The sequence below is a fragment of the Lissotriton helveticus genome, chromosome 7 (genome assembly GCF_964261635.1).
Source record: "Lissotriton helveticus chromosome 7, aLisHel1.1, whole genome shotgun sequence".
Taxonomy (NCBI): Eukaryota; Metazoa; Chordata; class Amphibia; order Caudata; family Salamandridae; genus Lissotriton; species Lissotriton helveticus.
In genome coordinates, this window is record NC_136068.1 from 1,141,234,301 (window position 1) to 1,141,253,716 (window position 19,416).

Genomic DNA, 19,416 nt, shown 5'->3' on the forward strand with positions numbered 1-19,416 from the left:
TTGGTGTGTTTCTGAGACTGTTTTGAAACTCAAAGTATTTGCTAAGGTGAGAAAAGATTTCTTTAATTTAGATAGAAAATAGTGTGCTTTAAGGAGAAAATTATGAAGAAAGTTGTGTTTTTCAAATGTTGCTTTGTCTCAAGTGTTTCACAAATAGATTTTGTTTCTTTGAGAAATTGTAATTGGAGAAAATGTGAAGTATTAGTACTGACAGGGCTTTTATGTGCATAGGAGCTGTGGAGTGTTTTCAAATTATGACTTGTAAATCGTTTTTGAGAAAAAGCAATGGTTTTAATATTGATGAGAAGGACATAATGGTGTCTGCTTCTTTATAAGGTAATTGAGAGTCTCTGATGTTATTTTTCCCATTTCAATGTAAGAAGTTTGTCTGTGGAGCAAATTGCTTGTAAATATGCTCCCACCTGTGCATGGCAAATTTAGATTTTGAATGTTTCCGTTACATAGGCATGTTAAAGGTGACTGAAACATGCTGCAAAGGCAATAAAAAATTGCTTTTATGTGTCTTAAGGACATTTTAAGTCATTTCCCCATGTGCAGTGTTTTCAAATTATGAGTTGAAAATCGTTTTTGAGGTAAAGGAATGTTTTCAAAATTTATGTGCGCCATATGACCCCAAATTTCTTTTTCAGGGGTGCAGCAGGGTGTTCTTGAGACACCCCTGCACCGTCGGAAAAATTCGTAATTTGCGATGAGGTAATTGCTAATCGCAAATTGCACCTTCATTCCTATGGGCCTCCTGCTGCATGGAAATGAATGGGTAATTTGTAATTAGCAAATAGGTCATCGCAAACTAGGAATGGTAAAGAATCGCTATTTATTCCTTAAAGTTCGCTATTTAGGAAATGCAAAAAACTTTGATGATACATATGGCGGTTTATCTCTAACAAGATAAGAAGCATAGGGATAGATTTATGATGACTGGCGCATCACCAGGGATGTGTTAGTCATTCTGTGCCGCTGTTCCGACACCCATGGTGTGCTGCATTTACAATGCGGCGCATCATGGGGCAAAAACAGCACAGATGCGTGACGTATTTGTGCCGTAAAGTTGGCGCATTGCTGGAGTTGTATCGCAAGTGTGATGAAGCTCCAGTAAGGTTGAGGGGTGCCCCTGTCGCAGGGTTTCTGTTCTGACACAGAACTGTGGACAGAGGATTGGAACCTCGGCGAATTAGGGTGTCCCAAAACTCACCTTAGTAATCAAAACCCCTTAGCAAGCTAGGTACAGTGTCACATTGGATATAACAAACTCTCAATGTTTAGACAATCCAGAATATGAACTTATAGTACCTCAGGATACGTGGAACTCATGAACAGTCGGTCGTTATATATTTCTTAGAAACGAGAACATGGAGTTAAGAAGAACACATGTGTATTTGAAATGTTTATTTACTAATGCCGTCTTCTCAGGCGTAGTATCTTAGATTATACAAGTACACATATTATCAGTAGCAAAATTACCAGCATAGTCAATAGTACATAAAAAGCGAATGGTGACAGTATGTTAACATGCTGTAAATGAATAAGAGTTAGCAACACTTATAAGCAGCCGCGGGCCGTGGAGGGAGTTACGGTGGGGCAGGGAGGCGGGGAGGGGGAGGGGCAGGGTGGAGAGGGCTCCACCCTGCCCCTCCCCCTCCCCGCATCCCTGCCCCACCGTAACTCCCTCCACGGCCCGCGGCTGCTTATATCTCACCCTCCCTAATACACATAATATATTATTTGCTAAGAAGGTCTCTTTGTGTTGGTTTAGGGCGTGCCGATACTTTAGTGTCTTAGATTTGAAGGAATCACATCAGCATAGAAAAGATAATCCATATGCCGTGCTTAATATCGCCAACGGCATTGTGCCATAATATTCTAGCATGCGATTGCGGAACAGTGTCAGCAGCTGCAGGGCGGGAGCTTGCACAGGAGGGACATCCATATTTAAAAATGTAAAAAAGCACAAGAGCGTCCGCTGGTAATGCAAGTAAAAATGGGAATCCACGAAGCAGAGTGGAAAAAATAGAATGTAAGAAAGCAGGGATGACTCCAAAGATTTTCTCAAATGAAGTCACGAGACCACTGGTAACAACTTTAAAAAAGTGCGCCAGGCCCTTTGTGGAGGACGCGTTAGAGATAGTCCGAACCATCTTGCTGAAATGGAAAGGCGAATCTGTATTTAAAAGGGTCTGCACCTCTGTACGGGTGTTCGCTGTGTGAAGCACGAAAGTTTCACGGGCCGAACTCAAGGCCACCTCTCTCTGAGACAAAAGAGCTCTTATTCTTGCCATGCCGTTGAAATGTGCTCCCAAGGTTGGTATTTGTGGCCAGATTGAAAACTCCCTATGTTCATGTGTGGGAGGAAATAGAACATTTCTGCAGCAAATAACCCGTTCATTTACTGTTACGATAAAATGAATACTTTTAATTAACCCAGAACAATCTTCATTATTGAGCATCAAATAACTACCATTTTCCAAGAACTTGAACGTGGGGATGATAGCAGGAACTGGCGTGCCTTGCAACACGCAAGCCATATTTGGTCGGTGTTTGTTGCATGAACCGTGTAACTGTATGTGCCTACACATTAGTGAATGATCTGGCGTCTCAGTGCATTCCTCTCCATTCAGATAAAGTTCTTGATCATCTTTGAAAATCTGTATGTGTATGGAAGCGACCAGACTTCATGAAGAAAACCACTACCTAAAGGTTAATAACGACCTATTGGTATATATTTCATACAATTTGAAAACTTATATAAAGCAAAAGGCAGCGTTATTAAACCGTGGATAAGGCACGTTGCCAAAGCAGTCAACCTTTTGGATTTATACTGGAAATGTTAAAGGAAGAATTACGGAGTAGGGCCTGTAAATCTTTAATAGACAACGAGTAAAATTACTCCAACCATCATATTCCTCTAACTCCGGGATAGTAGGGGTGTTTAATTTTTTAGAAGTAGCCAATCCAAAGCATTTGGTCTGGGAAATTGTTTCATTCACAAACAACATATGTTTCGGGATGAGACATGCACGGTGGAAAGCCTCAGTGCCTTGTACCTGCCAGGTTCGTGAACCCCAAACTGATGTAGATCCTGGATATTTTTACTCTGTATTACGTTAGCATGGTCTCATTACTGGTTTAAACGCCATTTTTCCTTTTTTGTAACTTCTGCACACGACACTTAGTTGTTGCTTTAGCTTTCAGCCTACCTGCGTCAAGATCTATGCCTGCTTCAAGCAGGCGCAGGGTTTTGATGTAGCTTTGTCCTATCTGATTGTAAATGCGGCACACCGTGGGTGGCAGAGCAGCGGTGCACGTTAACTGGTGCATCCCTGGGGATGTGCTAGTTAATATAAATCTGCCCCTTTACATTTAATTATGTGCAGGGGACACAGAGTAGGTGAGGTTTATCCAAGGTTAAGAAGAGATGAGTCCTGTTCAGTGAAAAATTGGAGATAGGCTTCAGTATATTATATACTTAAGTAGTGTGTTAAGTTTTTGATGACTGTTATTAATTTACTGTTGGGTAATAGTGGTTAATAACATTTTTTATTATATTTTACCACAGATTCAACTGCAGATTATTTCAAGATTTTAGGATGCCTAGCAAAGAAAGAGTAAGAAAGGCTGCAAAACGTCAAAGACAGCAGGACCATGGAATAATGCAGCAGTCCTCTAACAAAAAGATTTGTCAAGTCACCAAGAAAGCACCGGGTAAGAGTCGAAAAACAGTCATAAGAAATATGTGTAGTAAAAAAAATATTACTACAGAAAATGTTTCAGTCCAGAAAAGGAGAAAGAATTCAAATGGTAAGGAAAGGCCAATGAGAAATGTTACTGCTAGAGTAAGAGATAACTCTATGCATGAAAGTAGAAGGAAACAACAGTTTAGGGATATTCGTAAACGAATGTTCCGCAACAGGATAATTGGGAATTTGTTAAAAAATATTAAGAAAGGTCAGCAGAAAGTGGTTTTTTATAAGAGAAAAAAAATAGTTGAGAAAGTTATTGATCAGGCATTTGAAATTAAACGTAAGTTATTTATTTTGACAATCAATAGAATTAGGAAGCTAAACAAGGTAATTTATGATTTCAAAAGAAATAGTAGATGGAAGAGAATAGTTAATCGTAGTAATTTTTGTGAAGTTTTTTCTGGAGAATGGATGCATAGTTCAAGCTCTGAGGCATTTTTTAATGAGGAGAGTTATTTCCAGGATAATGATTTGGTGCATGCAGTTGACACCAGTGGTCGAGCTTATGAAGTGAAAGATGGTTGTCCAGTTGAAAAAGAAAAACTTGTGAGAACAGAGATAGAAGAGGTGTTAGGTAATGAGGTTTTAGGGAGACGTCCTAAGGGTCCTGTGTACACCTGGAAGTGTAGTAGTATTTGCAGTATACGACAGGATTCCATCAATTTGCTTTGTGATTTTATACGGTCATTTAGTAAGAAAAGTTTGAAGCAGAAAATGAAGTTGTTGCAAGAATTAGATCCTTGCAGAGTGAGAGAAGTGATAGGTTTGCATGGTCATTCACTGGCTTGTCTTTCCAGGAGAGTATGCCAGAGTGTTTTTCATCATTTCAGGATGCTAGCAGTGCATCATAATAAAGTGAGGAAATTAGTTAGAATGTTGTATTATGCTAAGAGTCCAGCAATTATGCTTAAACAATTATGCGCTGCTCTTTTGCATGGTTCTGAAATAGATGTGAAGAATATATGTGAAGAAATTGAGTTTTGTTACTTTGGAAGTAAAGAGGAGAATGTTGAAATTGACCAAGAAGAAGAGAGTAATGTGGAAGATAGTGTACAGGTTTCCAGTACAGATAATTTCCAGAGGGAAATTGCGACGTTTGAGGTGAAATCAAGTGAGAGGCCAAATTTCACTTGTGTGTGTTGTCGACGCACTTATTATAAGAATCAGACTAAGTTAGTGGATTTATATGGAAAAAGTGAAAGGGAAAATAATAGTGAATGGAAGGATTTTACAACATACTTGATGGTAGAAAATTGTTTTGATTTGGGATTGGATCAACGTGTGTGTACTTATTGTTGTAACAAATTAAATCAAAACCAGATGCCTGCTAGAGCAGTTCATAATAATCTGGAATTGGTTGAGATTCCTTCTGAATTGAAGGATTTAAATACTTATGAATCTATTTTGATTCAAAGTATCCATCCCTTTCAGGCTATTGTAAGAATGGAGCCAAAGACAGGGAAATTGCCTCCATCAGATTTACAGAGAGGATTAAAGGGAAGAGTTGTTTATTTGCCTCTAGATTTGAAGAAAAACATTAACACAATTGGAGTAGAAAAAGTGGAAGAGGAACCTCTTGTTATCTTAGTTAATGGGGTTCCGACAAAGAATAAGAAAATATGGCAAGATTTAGTAGATGTTAGGAAAGTCAAAAGGGCAACATTGTATTTGAAAAAATATAATAAATACTATAAAAATGTATATGTTGCAGAAGAGGAAGTAAGTGAGGAAGAGGATAGCGATTTGTGTGCTGGTCAAATTGAGAAAGTAGAACCCTGTACTAGTGAAGAAATATATGAACATTATAGTGTTCATCCTTTGCATTCCAAGGAAGTCATGGGGAATGCTATTGAGTTGTTTCAAATGAAACAAGCGAAAGGGAGTCCCATTAGTGTTTGGGAGGAAAGTTTGGAAGCTCGGTGTTTCCCACAGCTTTTTACAACAGGTCAGGGAGGAAGATATGATGAGCGACCTCATCAAATTCCTGCTTCTGAATACCGGACTTTGCGATTGTATGCAGGAGATCCTAGGTTTCGACAATGCATTCCTTATTTGTTTCATCTCCTGTTTGAAAGCGATCTGTCTGGACTGTCATATGCAGTGAACCACATCTTGAAAAGTGGTATACACATGCAAAACATCTCGGCAAGTGACTTTATGGATAAAGTCAATGTCCAAGACAGTATTTTGGATTCTCACCTGATTAATCTCATGGCGTGTCAGCGTGGTACTAATGAGTACTGGTACCGTCGTCATGGTGATTTAAAATGTATGCTGAGGAACTTAGGAACTCCCACATGGTTCGTCACTTTGAGCTGTGCTGAGTATGGCTGGGAAGACTTACTTGAATTTCTACGAGAGGCAAATGCTAACGTAGAAAACATCGAATTCAAGACACCCGGAGAACTGTGCTCTTTGGATCCAGTCAATGTATGTAGGTACTTCAATCATAGATTTGAAGGTATGATGTCCTTCATCATGAATAAGAAGAATCCACCTCTTGGAGAGGTGTTGGATTTCTTCTGGAGGAAGGAGTACCAAGCAAGAGGTGCTCCTCATATACATATGTTGCTGTGGATCAAGGATGCACCTAAATTTGGAACGGATGCAGACGACTCAGTGATGAGTTTCATAGAACAGTATTCTACGTGTGCTGTTCCAAACGCAAAGGAGAAAAAAAGCCTAAGAGAAAAAGTTCTACGTTTCCAAAGCCATCGATGTGGAAAGTACTGTCGTCGTAAATTCCGGAACAAAGACAAGTTCTACACCAAATGTCGTTTCGGCTTTCCACGATCGGTGATTTCTAAAGGAAGAGTGAACAGTTTGATGTCTTCGCTGCGACATAATGTGATGAAGAAATCACCTAAAAACACATACAATTTGAAGAGGAACGAAGAGTCTAAGTACATCAACGACTACAACCCGGTGATTTTGTCCATGTGGAATGCTAACATGGATATACAGTTTGTGGCTGATAACTGTATGGCTGTGGCTCGGTATGTGACATCTTACATCACCAAAAAAGAGAAGACAGAATTGAAGGATATGTGGGAGGACATTTCCCATGAAAAGAGCCTCAGCAAGAAGTTGTACAGTTTCAGTCTGAAGATGTTGTCGCATCGAGAAATCGGAGCTTACGAATGTTCTGACCGGTTGTCTTCAGCAAGTCTCTATGCCAAGTCCAGGAGTATCGTTTGGGCGAGTGTTGGTCTTGCTGCAACGCGTAATCGAGTTCTGAAACCTGTGCGGGAAATTGAGTATTTGGCGGAAAAGGAGCCAAACAGTACCGACATTTTGAAGAGCAACATGTTGGATACATATTATCCAAATCGAAGCAGTCACCTCGAGAATGTTTGTCTGTATGAGGTTCTGCAAAATTACATATTCAAGAGGAACATCAAAGAAGATACTGAGAAAGGAGTGTATGCTGTAATAGGAAGTGAGGGATGTCTGGTCAAGCAAAGAAAATGCCACTTGATAAACCATCGAAAATTGAGTGGCGAATCTCCTGCAAAAAAGGAGTTTTTCTATTTAGCACTTTTGCAACTTTTTAAGCCTTGGCGTGCAGAAGAGGAACTGCTTGGAGATTTCCTTTGTTACGAAGACTCATTCAATGCTGCCAAGGAGACCATAGAATGTCCTGCTTTTCCCAAATATGTAGAAATGTTGAATGTGGAAATTGAGCAGGAAGCAACGATTGCAGCCGAGATTGCCAGAGACAGTTCTCAGGACAGTCAGAGTTCTGCTTCATTGAGTCAGGATCCACTAGGAGGACCTCTTATCGAAAATGAAGCTGCCACTGCTATGAATGAAGTGGAAAGAGCCATGGCACATGCTCAGGAGGATGCGGTTAACTTAGAAGAGTTGGAAAGACAACTCAACGTTGAGCAGAGGAAAATATATGACGAACTTACCATGCAAATTGATCATGGATTAAGTCATGACAAGAAAGAGTGCTCATGTACGTCGTTGAAGCCTGTCCGACTGTACGTGAGTGGAGAAGCGGGAACTGGAAAAAGTTTCCTTATTAAAGCAATTTCATGTTATTTGCTGGAAAGGACAGAGTCATCGCTGTCTTGTGTTGTCACCGCTCCAACTGGACTGGCAGCACATAACATTAAAGGAATTACTTTACATCGTTTACTGATGCTGCCAGTGGAGCATGACAACAAATTAGAATATCACAAGCTATCTGGAGATGCTTGTTTTGAAGTTTCAAGAGTCTTGAGGAAAATGAAACTTCTTATCATTGACGAAGTAAGCATGGTTTCCAATGTCATGCTTGCCTTTGTGCATTTGAGAATGCAAGAAGTTCTCAAAACAGAGTATGATGTGTTATTTGGTGGCAAACACATCATTGTTTTCGGAGATCTTCTGCAGCTGACACCAGTGAAAGGGCAACCTGTGTTCAAAATGCTCACGCATGAAGATACCAGGAAGTGCTTAGGGAGTATTGGCAACGTCAATATATGGTTAAACTTCAATTATGCTGAACTGCATGAAAATATGCGTCAGGCAAAGGATGAAGTTTACAAGACTATTCTACAAGATGTTAGAATTGGAAAAGTGACCGAGCATGGGAAAGAAGCTTTACATGCACGATTACTGACAAATTTATATCCAGACGAAGATGTTGTGCCTGAGAATATTTTTCAGAAAGTTACTGAGAAAAAATCTGGAATATGTTTGATGCCAACTCTTGCAGAATGTGCCAAATTCAACGACAAAATGTTGCATTTAGAAAAGCAAGAGATTGTGAAATTGGAAGCTATTGACAGAGTAGAGCATATGGGATCAACAATTATTTTGTCTGAGAATCTGAAAACAAAATTGGATTCATTAGAGAAGAGTATATCTAAAACTGCGGGTTTTGAAAAGACTCTGAATGTGTGCTTGAACTGCCGTATAATTTTAAGAAGGAATTTACATGTTGAAAGAGGTCTGGTAAATGGATCAATGGGTAATGTTGTTGATTTTGTGAAATACAGAAATAGAGATGGAATTGAATTTTTAAAAATTAAATTTGATGGCATTGAGGAAGTACAGCTAATTGCTCGTTGTTCTGCTAGATTTTTGCTTGTAAAAGACTTATATGTTCGTCGTAAGCAGTTTCCTGTTTGCTTGGCATATGCGGTGACAATCCATAAATCGCAAGGTTTAAGTGTAGACTGTGCATTGGTGAATATTGGCAGTTCTGTGTTCAAGGAGGGTATGGCATATGTGGCATTGTCACGAGTTAGGACTTTATCGGGATTGTACTTGATTGAGTGTGATGTCACAAACATTTGTGCGGATCTAGATTGTGTTAAGGAATACAATAGGTTGAGAAGAGAGTATGCGCCACATTTGCCTCAGTATCCTTTGTTTGAGAAACGTGTGGTAGGCCGGAAACGAAGAAATGTGACCAATACTGGGGAGGTTGTAGCAAAAAGACGAAAAGTCGATGAACCTGAAATTATAAGCAGAAACAAAAAGGATTCTGTTGAAGATGTTGTTGGTTTTCAATTTGAAAACAGTTCTGGTGTCAACTGCTATGCTAATGTAGTGGTTAATGTTTTGTTTTCTCTACAAAATGTAAAAGAAGAGATTGTGGTCAATTCTGATCAAAGATTTTGCAGTTTGTTAAATTCTGTGTTAGAGAAATGTAGCACTGATAGAACAAACATAGAAAGTGTGTCTGAAATTCGAAATCTGTTAGACAGATGTTCAGGCCAAACACAATTCTCTCAAAATAGTCAGCAAGATTGTCAGGAGTTTTTAATGTATATGCTTGATGTATTTCATGCTGAAGGTGTAGATGTAGATCACCTGTTTGGGCTTTCTTATCAATGGCAGCATGACTGCGAGAACTGTAGGGTATCAAGTAGTACTAGTGTAGACTCAGAAAGATTTATATATTTAACTTTGCCAGACAGTAAATCAGTCTCTTTTAATAAGCTAGTAAAAGCAGCTGATCACAATATGGAGTGTAGGCAATGTAAATCTGAAAGGATGTCCACATTATTTATACGAACATATGGCCAGTATGTCATTTTAATGTTCCAACGATGTAGGCCTGATGGAACAAAATTGACAACTTTAATTAAAAATGTTGTGGCTTCACAGTTGTCAATATCAGGAAGGACTTTTGTAACTGTAGCAATTATATATCATGATGGTCCTTCAATAACATCAGGACATTATACAGCTTATTTAAAGTGTAGAAATGGCTGGTCATTCTGCAATGATTCTGTTTTAATTTTTTTTTAAAAATTGCCATATGACCTTAAAAACTCTTACCTGGTGTTTTTAAAACCAAAATTTTAGGGAAAGAATCTCGGGATGTGCTCTGAGGAATTTCAAGAAGTTCTCATGGCTCCTACACTATTTGGCCTTGAGGATAAGTGTAGTACAGAGACATAACTTTTTACCATAACACTGGACGTTATTGAGAAATACGTGCACTTTGAATGAGTTCAGAAAAACTATTTCTTTTTATAAGCTAATTGAAGCAGCCAATCAAAACATGGAGTAGAGGGAATGTAAGTCTGCAATGCTGTCTACTGTTTTACATTGCTTTGTGATTAAAAGTGATGTAGAGAATTAAATAATTGTACTAGTCATAAAGGTAGTGTAAGTCTGCTTCATAGTAAGCAGTATCAGTGTGATAGGAAATGTAGAACATGATTGAGCAAGAAGGGGAAGATATTACTAGTCCAGGATTGTGTAAATGATCTTCAACATTTTAATTCTGAAAGTTGCGGAAATGCGAAAAGACGGGATTGGCTAACAAGAAATCCAAGAGTTATACATGGCTCTGACAAGATTTGGCCTTGTTGAAACTTGTGGTAGAGAGCAAGAAGTCATTTATTGTATGTAACATGTTTTTGAAAACGATGGAGGTTTTCTTTCAGAAAGTGGCGGGTTGAAAGTAATAACAGCACAACAGAGTGTAAGCTGTTCATAGGACATCCTTGGCCGTCATGGAAAGTAAGTTAACTTTAAGGAGTTCTGAATTCTGATTTGTAATGTTGTATGGGTTTTTTAAACACAATCATTTTGATTGTGTTTTTTTTTCCCCGCTGTTATATGATGAATACCTTCAAGTCACTGTTTTAGTGAAATTTGATACATTCTGAGAACAGCAAAAATAAACCATTTAACATGTATAATTAATTCTGTTCTGTTTGCATTTATGATGTACATGTAGAACTGTGTAGGAGGCATGGAGAAGGTGAGGCTTCTGTAAGTGTCAAAGTTGTTGCATACAGTGCTCATATTCTACGTAGTCTTTTATATTTCATTACTTTCACTGTTTCTGACTGATCTAAAAAAAAATTTTAAAAACAACAGTAAGTATAAGGGAAGGAAACAGACAGTTATGTTAAAAGAAACACAGCTATAGGGAATAAACTAGGGATACTGTTACCCGCAATCCTCTGCTGATGATGTCACTGAGCATGTCATGAATGATGTAATATGTGACATCATCAGCAGTGGATTACGGGTAATAGTATCTCTAGTTTACTCCCCTATAGCTGTCTTTCTTTTAACATAACTGTCTGTTTCCTTCCCTTATACTTACTGTTCTTTTTAAAAAAAAAAAATTTTTGGTTCGCTTCCGGTTCGCGTACCGGGGAGCGAACTGGGAAGCGAACTAAGAGAAATAGAGGTTGGCACAGTTGCAAATATTGTACCAATTTTTTAATAACGGGGAGGTAGTTCTGAAAAGAACTTTTTTTTAAATTGTTTTTGTTGTTTTATATTTTTTTTATTATTTTTCTGAACATTTTTTTACTTTTTTTGAATTTTTCTGAACAGTTTTATATATTTTTTGTTTTTTTTTCGGAGGGGGCAACGAAAACGATTCATTGTAAGGGGCTCAACAGGAGCAAGAAAACAAAAAAAAAGAATTTATTGTTTGGGGAGTTTCGGACAAACATGAGCATGATTGTCAATAGCTCTGTTGATCAGAGTGATGCTACTTTCTCCGTAGCAAATGAATCCACTGCAATGTACGCAGACTTGTTTTACTTCACGAAATCTCGTTTGTATATTTGGCACCATCTCCCTGCCCTCTGGTCCCGTTACTTCCGGTACAACAGATCTTCTGGCCATAATAGGGAGATTATCTAGGTCGTCCTGTTCCTCTTCTTCCTCTTCTTGCTGAATTATAACTTTAGCAGGTGGTCCACTCTTCCTTGGATGTGGTGGAGGTGGTGGGGAAGCACCAGCTGAAGCTAGTAAAGAAGCCATTGCTCACTGGTAACAAAGGGTCTTTCTCTCACAATGATGAAAGTCAGAGTGAGGAAAGAAGGAGGGATTTTCACCATTTGGGAAAAAAAATAGTTCTCAACCAATGAAAAGTGTTCATTTTAGATCATATGACCTAGTCTTACATCATTAGGAAACCGAAAGTGAAATGAACCAATGAAAAGTGTTATTACCAAGTCACATGACCTGCTGTGTTTACGTTACGTGCTTTGCAGGGCCTCCCGGTTTGCTTCCAGAAACCTGTGCTTTGCGACTCGGTAAGCGTACGAGTTCGCTAACGTAACACGTCATATGACGTATCACGCGACAACGCGAAACGTCATGCGGACGGGAGGCGTCACGATGTTGTTTTCTAACGCGGCAGTTGCGGTAAAGAAACGTTTACCGGCTCGGGGTCTATTTCGCGGCATCAAGGTCAGCTAACGGGAAGCTTCCCGATTCGCGAAGCGGGAACGAAGAAAAAAAAATATTTAAAAAAAAAATTATTCATAAACATATAAAATATATTTTTGGATTTAAAGAAGAATACATTTTACAGCTACAGATATTAGCTGTTAAAAAACCAATGAAATTCACTGAAAAAACCATAGGTTATAGACCATATATAGTTAGGAATTAGCATTTACAAAACCTTGAAAATTCACTGAAAAAACCATAGGTTATAGACCATATATAGTTAGGAATTAGCATTTACAAAACCTTATTTTACTCACACAAAACCATTGAAATTCCATATATAGTTAGTTGCACTAACTATATATCGCGCACCCGCAATCCACTGCTGATGATGTCACATATTACATCATTCATGACATGGTCAGTGACATCACTGATGACATCACTGATGACAACATCCAGTGATTATGTGTTTCTGTAAAGTTTAAATATGTTTTACATATTGAAGAATGAGTGGATGTATAAGTGTCTGAATGAAGGTTTTAGTAGGTGCGAGATTGACTGTATGAGTGAGTGATTAAATGCGTCTTACTGAATGCACGGGTTAGTGACTAAACTGTCTGAAAGTGTGCATCAGTATGTCTGTTGTTGTGCAAGCTGCTGCATGTGTTGATCAGTAGCTATATAAGTAGCTATATGGGTTATTGATTGGTTGCACAAGTATTTGTATGGGAGACTGAGTGTGTGTATGGCTGGCTGGGAGGTGTGTGACTCTGTGCAGATCAATGTGTACTTGTATCAGTGATTCTATAAGAGAGTAAGTATGTGTTAGTATATGTTTCAAAAATGTAAGGTGTTCTGTGTTTAACTGTATAGATGAGAAAATGGAAGTGTGATTGATTCTTTTCAGGACTGACTAGGTGTGTGAGTAACTCCATGGATGAGTGGCAGAGTGTGAGTGTCTGTATAGGTGTATGAGTGCATATGATACTGTTGTAAAGATGAGTGATTGTATGTATGAATGATTGTATGAGTGAATGTGTGTGTAGACATAGGAATCAGTGAGTGCGTATGTAGTAACTAGTATTGGTGTGTCAATGGTTTCAAAAATTATACTCTCTATTTAACACTGGGTGTAATAGAGGTTATATTAGAGTGTGAGGAGATGCATTGTATTATCACATGAATGATATCATCAGTGATGTGATCATTGATGTCAAGTGAGATGTCATCAGTGATGTCATTTGAGATGTCATCAGTGATGTCATCAGTGATGTCACTGACCATGTCATGAATGATGTAATATGTGACATCATCAGCAGTGGATTGCGGGTGCGCGATATATAGTTAGTGCAACTAACTATATATGGAATTTCAATGGTTTTGTGTGAGTAAAATAAGGTTTTGTAAATGCTAATTCCTAACTATATATGGTCTATAACCTATGGTTTTTTCAGTGAATTTTCAAGGTTTTGTAAATGCTAATTCCTAACTATATATGGTCTATAACCTATGGTTTTTTCAGTGAATATATATATATATATATATATATATATATATATATATATATATATATTCACTTAAAAAACCATAGGTTATAGACCATATATAGTTAGGAATTTGCATTTACAAAACCTTGAAAATTCACTGAAAAAACCATAGGTTAGAGACCATATATAGTTAGCTGGACATTTTATTGATATAAAACCAATGAAATTCCATATATAGTTAGTTGCACTAACTATATATCGCGCACCTGCAATCCACTGCTGATGATGTCACATATTACATCATTCATGACATGGTCAGTGACATCACTGATGACATCACTGATGACATCTCAAATGACATCACTGATGACATCACTGATGACATCTCAAATGACATCACTGATGACATCATCCAGTGACTGTGTGTTTCTGTAAAGTTTAAATATGTTTTACATATTGAAGAATGAGTGGATGTATAAGTGTCTGAATGAAGGTTTTAGTAGGTGCGTGATTGACTGTATGAGTGAGTGATTAATTGCGTCTTACTGAATGCATGGGTTAGTGACTAAACTTTCTGAAAGTGTGCATCAGTATGTCTGTTGTTGTGCAAGCTGCTGCATGTGTTGATCAGTAGCTATATGAGTGGCTATATGGGTTATTGATTGGTTGCCCAAGTATTTGTATGGGATTCCTAACTATATATGGTCTATAACCTATGGTTATTTAAGTGAATTTCATTGGTTTTTTAAAAGCTAATATCTATACCTGTAAAATATATTCTTTATTACGTGACGTATCACGTAGCCACGTGAGACGCCTCATGACGCGTGGCATAACCGTGACGTATCGGCTCTGCAGCGCAAACAAAACCCGTAACGTAAGCGCGCCGGAGCACGCTTACAGATATATATATTTATTTTAACCTTAATTAGACAAAATCCACACGAGGCCTTGCAAAGGCACATCAAACAAACAGTCCCTACAATTTTGCCAAGTTTGCTGGAAATCTATTCCCTTAATTTTTTTTTTACTGTTTCTCTTGGTTTCCCCTTGTTACGCTTACCGGGACGCTACCCGGTACGCAAACCGGACGCTCCAAAAAAACAAGATGGCGGACTCCCGTTACGCTGCCGGTTAGCTGCCCGGTTCGCGTACCAGGAAGCGCCTCTACCGCGAAAAATCGCAAAAAAAAATTTTTTTTTTGCCCCGCGGTGGCTTTAATATCCCCCTCATCAATCCTAGGGGGTTAGGAGGGGTTTACCTTGCCCCCTTTCCTTCATTTCCAACTTCGTTTTTCACCACATCTTGTCTCTCGAACCTACCGAGAGACAAGATGGCGGCCGCTCCAGACTGTTTACAATGTTGACAGCCAATCAGCTTCTCCTCAAACTCCTGTTACGCTGCCGGTTAGCTGCCCGGTTAGCTGCCCGGTGATCTGCCCGGTTCGCGTACCGGGACGCGTCTCTACGGAGAAAGATGGCGGCCGCTCCGGACTGTTTAGAATGTTGACAGACACCGGAGAGCCAATCAGCTTCGCTTCGCGAAGTTCCGTTACGCGCCAGGTACGCGAACCGGGGCGCTAACCGGAGCGCTGTTACAGATATATATATTTTTTTAAACGTTAATTTCTCAAAATCCACTGGAGCACATATATTGAGACATAGCAAAGGCACGTCGGGCAAACCATATCTACAATTTTGCCAAGTTTCATGTAAATCCATTCAGCCGTTCGAGCTAAAAGTGAGTCCAACCTCCCTATGGAAAAATGAATGAGTAAAACGCGTTTTGGGACCCCCTTTTTTCTCGGCCCCCCCTTGATGAAACCCCCCCAAATTTTCAGGGCCTGCTGAGAAACAATATGTGCCATTTTCCTGAAAATTTCAGCCAATTCCGTCCACAAACGCCAAAGTTATTAGACATAGAATTTTCAGAAATCCCATAGAGAAAAAATCCTAACTATATATACCTACTGGCTATCGCCAGTAGGTATATATATATATATATATATATATATATATATATATATATATATATATATATATATATATATTCACTGAAAAAACCATAGGTTATAGACCATATATAGTTAGGAATTAGCATTTACAAAACCTTGAAAATTCACTGAAAAAACCATAGGTTATAGACCATATATAGTTAGGAATTAGCATTTAAAAAACCTTATTTTACTCACACAAAACCATTGAAATTCCAGTTTTCAGAACAACAGACATAATGATGCACAAATTAAGACAGTTTAGTCACTAACCCATGCATTCAGTGAGACACATTTAATCACTCACTCATACAGTCAGTCATGCACCTACTAAATCCTTCATCCAGACACTTATACATCCACTCAAGACATATTTTAACTTTACAGAATAATACAGTCACTGGATGTTGTCATCAGTGATGTCATTTGAGATGTCATCAGTGATGTCATCAGTGATGTCATTTGAGATGTCATCAGTGATGTCACTGACCATGTCATGAATGATGTAATATGTGACATGATCAGCAGTGGATTGCGGGTGCGCGATATATAGTTAGTACAACTAACTATATATGGAATTTCAATGGTTTTGTGTGAGTAAAATAAGGTTTTTTAAATGCTAATTCCTAACTATATATGGTCTATAACCTATGGTTTTTTCAGTGAATTTTCAAGGTTTTGTAAATGCTAATTCCTAACTATATATGGTCTATAACCTATGGTTTTTTCAGTGAATTTCAATGGTTTTTTAATAGCAAATATCATAAGCTGTCGAATGTCAAGTACGTGGTAAGAAAAAACATTTTCGTGTTTATGCACACTGATCTGCTTTGAATGCTGCCCCCCCCCCTCATTTCTATTAGGAGTACTCTCTCTTTGCAGATAGTGAAAGGTAGTTAACGCAGGCCTTTGCCCCCGTTGTAATCCGTCGTGCCTGCTTCTCTCTCCATTTGATTGATTGTTATGCAAGCATTTACTGTTTTAGAATTGGTTCTCTTTGGTTCATTCTCTATTTACAAACAAGCACAGAGTCGCAATACTCTGTTTAGTCTTTGCAGATAGCGAAAAATCGTGTAAAAAAACAAAAGGAATCGAGCAAAATCAGTAGGCCACTAATGGGATCTCTTTTTGATCTCGCTAAAATAGAAACATTAGGAACAACCCCTCATGACAAACACGAAACTAGTGAGATGAACTGAACTCCACACCATGATGGCTGCAATACAGCTCGGCTCCGCCACCCACCCCGCCCAAAATAGCGATAAACTCTATTCAAATATTACAAATATATACAACACACCAGCAAAGTAACAGGGTAAAACATTTTATTAAACAACTATTTACATAACTATTTTATACTTTTTGTTGCGCGATCCGGCTAGCTCAATCGATCGAGCATGAAACTCATGCACTCTGATGGTTCAAAGTTTTGAGGAGTGCTTGTAACACTGTCTGAAGCCTATTTGCACTTGCTTCAGCTTCACTATTCTCAAAGTAAAGTGGGGGCTGTTTGAGGACGTGACTGCATTTGTGAACAATGTGATGCGGTGCCACCCTGAACCGCTTGACGGAGGCCCCCGAGGGACGGTGTGATGGCGCGGACTCGGAGGGGGCGCTTGGCTCCGGCTCCCTCCCCAAGTCGTGTTCTCCTGGTGTAGCCTGAGATCGCCCCCGACATAGGTGGCCGGCTCCCGGGATCAAGCGGAACTTTTTGCCTTTTGGTAACTCTTCCATTCTTGACCTTGTCCCACAATCCGTTCCACCTAAAGACACGCTGTAGTGGGGCGCCCCTTTACCATTTCAGTTGCCATTCCGCCCGCTTTTGCTACACTGTGCCTCTTCCGCTATTCAGCTGTTTACCGCCCGCTCTTTCGACTACAGCGTCTCGCTCACCATGTAGTTGAGTTGCTCCCGCTCTTGCGGTGCAGCGATAGGCGGCTGCCACAGTACTCTCAAAATGGCGGCCGGCTCTTCAGATTTGGGCGTGGTCCACTAAAATTGCCCTGCGACACCTTGGAACTCGGACGCTTGTCTGCTAGAGATTGGGCTCCATTCTCAAAAGCGTCCCCTCAGCCTTGAAGATTCTACAAAAGTCTCGGGGGCCCCCGACTCCCGCAGGCTTCTGGTGGGGAGCGGCTAGCATTATTGCTCGTGGAATGGCCACGACGGAGCTACGAAATGGTGGTGCTCTCATGCTAACGCCAGCTTCAGTCTGAAACATCCAGAAACACTGTAGACTACCAATTCGATCAGTTCCGGTAGCGCCCCAACGTGACCCGGTAGAGAAGAACTAGCCCTCCCCTCTTTGACTGATGGTTCTTGTTGCCTGTCCCTTCTGTTGTCATTTAACAGAACTATTTAGCCTGCTGAAAGGGGTTGTGTTCCGACCGCTGGTTGGTGGAGACATTTTGACTATATTCTGGACCTGCGTTGTCGCGTAATGCGTCATATGACGTGCCGCGTTAGCGCATCCGGAAGTGATCCGGGGCGCGACGCGCAGCGCGTAACGTAAGCATAACAGGTCATGTGACTTGTTAATAAAACTTTTCATTGGTTCATTTTACTTTTCTTATTCTAATGATGAAAGGCTTGGTCATATGACCTAAAAATTACGCTTTTTATTACTTTCGAACATTATTTTTTCTTAAATATATGTTATAATGTTCCAGGCTAATGTACTTTCCCGGAAAATTTACAACTGTCCTGCAAGTAAAATATATTCCTTTTTCGAGAAAAAGGGCGTTTCTTCGTCCCATGACGGAGCCGTTGAGCAAAAGAGGGTCGGCCTGCTGTCTTAGTCGCCGATACGCCTGAATATGAGATTCTTATCGATCACTTTATGTTGCAGGAGTAGAAAATACAACAGCCCTTGACCATTTATCTTTACTGCGTTCCTGCGTATTATACCTTTTACCCTTCATGTAATTGGTCTGCTTTATTTCACTTGCCTTTTACTGATTCTAAAACAGTGACTATTATTAAAAACTTTACCAATGTATATACTACTACCATGTTTTCTTTTAAAAACCTTTATTGTGAAAATGTCATTATACAAATACGGGCCTATAACCACGTGGGCCGGCCACGGAGCAAACTGTAATCTTATATGATGAGTAGACATTTACAATGTAGAGGAACGTAACGGGCGGGCCATTAGGTTGCAAGAACTAAGGTGTCTAACAGTTGCGGAATCGGTGGACGTACATTTTATAATTAAAATACGACAGGCCCAGTTACAATAAAATTATCTAGATATACATTTGCGGGCAAGTACCATGGGTGACGTTAATTCGAACTTTCAATAGTACAGTAATCAATAACACATCAGAACTTAATATCAATAGGGATATCGAAATATTCAATCTATTCTCGTCCCCGCCCGCCATGTGCTTCAAAACTGCATACGTATCTCGTGATATCAAGGTTGTGCAACCAGTACACAACAAGGAGTTACGAGTCCCATTTATTCCGGCGCCATTTTGGGCGAGGACGGGCAGGTCCAGGATATAGTCAAAATGTCTCCACC